The sequence below is a fragment of the Mus caroli genome, chromosome 11 (genome assembly GCF_900094665.2).
Source record: "Mus caroli chromosome 11, CAROLI_EIJ_v1.1, whole genome shotgun sequence".
In the NCBI taxonomy this organism is placed as follows: Eukaryota; Metazoa; Chordata; class Mammalia; order Rodentia; family Muridae; genus Mus; species Mus caroli.
The window spans coordinates 92,111,342-92,112,468 of record NC_034580.1 but is presented as its reverse complement, the minus strand read 5'-3'; the positions used below and the strand labels follow the sequence as shown (position 1 = coordinate 92,112,468).

General features: G+C 52.5%; 1 protein-coding gene across 2 annotated transcripts in view; it reads right to left on the bottom strand.

The window, feature by feature from the left end:
• The window catches only part of Hoxb3 (homeobox B3), a 55,074-nt gene that overhangs the window by 6,762 nt on the left and 47,185 nt on the right, over window positions 1–1,127 (bottom strand). For both annotated transcript variants that reach the window (XM_029483438.1, XM_021176481.2), the window contains exon 3: window positions 209–296. The gene's annotated coding sequence lies outside the window, so the exon portion shown is untranslated. The remainder of the gene's footprint in view (window positions 1–208; window positions 297–1,127) is intronic.

The following is a 1,127-nucleotide window of genomic DNA, read 5'->3' as shown; positions in this document are numbered from 1 at the left end:
GAGGGAGGGAGGGAGGGAGGGGGGAGAGAGAGAGAGAGAGAGAGAGAGAGAGAGAGAGAGAGAGAGAGAGAGAGTCAGTCGCTGCGTGGAAGGAAGCTTAAAGCTTGTGAACTCTTCTTGAACCGAGATTGGAGTCATATGGGCCATAAATCATTGAGACATACTCTCCGCCATTCACAAACTGATAGCCTATTTCAGTCCAGCTTACCTTAGCCACCGACGAGGGGAGAACAGGCAGACATAATATATATTCACATCGAGCCCCAGCGCGAGCGGCAGGCGAGAAATCTCCCCTCCTTGAAGGCAAAGGAAAAAAAGACCACTGTTTAAAGCTGCGTCGCCCCCCCCCCCCAAAGCCACCCCGGCTAGGGAGCCCGAGGGGCAGACCGGCCAGAGGAGCCGCGCGGCGTCCGCTTCAATTCACTCGGCTTTAGAGCGGGGGGTACGCAGGAGGGAGGGGTAGGGGAGCGGGGGGAGAAAATAGCAGACCGAAAGGTGCTGGGCGGCTTGGCTCGCCGAGAATCCGGCTCCGAGCTCCAGCTCGGCCAAGCCGCCACAGTGTGGTTGCCCTATAAGACTGGTACGCCCTACTCTCCGTAACAATGGCCTCTGCTTTTGCACAGGGAAAAAACCACACACACACACACACACACACACACACACACACACGCTCGCCCCCCCCCACCTCTCCCCTTTAACCAGCATAGATGCCTGATAAGGAGGGAAGGTGATTGTGGTGATGAGAGATGGGGGGGGGGTTGCCTCCCCCCCCCAAATAAAGTGTGAAGCAAAGAAAGTAGAAGGTGTTCTTGTCTTGTTTTGTTTTTTTTAAAACAGGAAATTTTTTTACATTGAGATGGGGAAGAAGAAAACAGCAAAATGCAAAGAAAGCTGGTGGAGTTTACATAGTGCCCCCACCTTTTCAGGACACCCCCCCCTGTATTGGACCATTATGCTAATTCGAGAAATGGCCTCTGGAGACCTAGCCAGAAGCTGGCTTGACTGGGCCAGGGGTGCTGGGTGTCTCTCCTGCTCACTCATAGGAGGCCCATGGAGACTCCTCTTTTTTTTTTTTTTTTTTTTTTTTTTTTTTTTTCCGACCACTTAATTCTCAGAAATAATGTCTC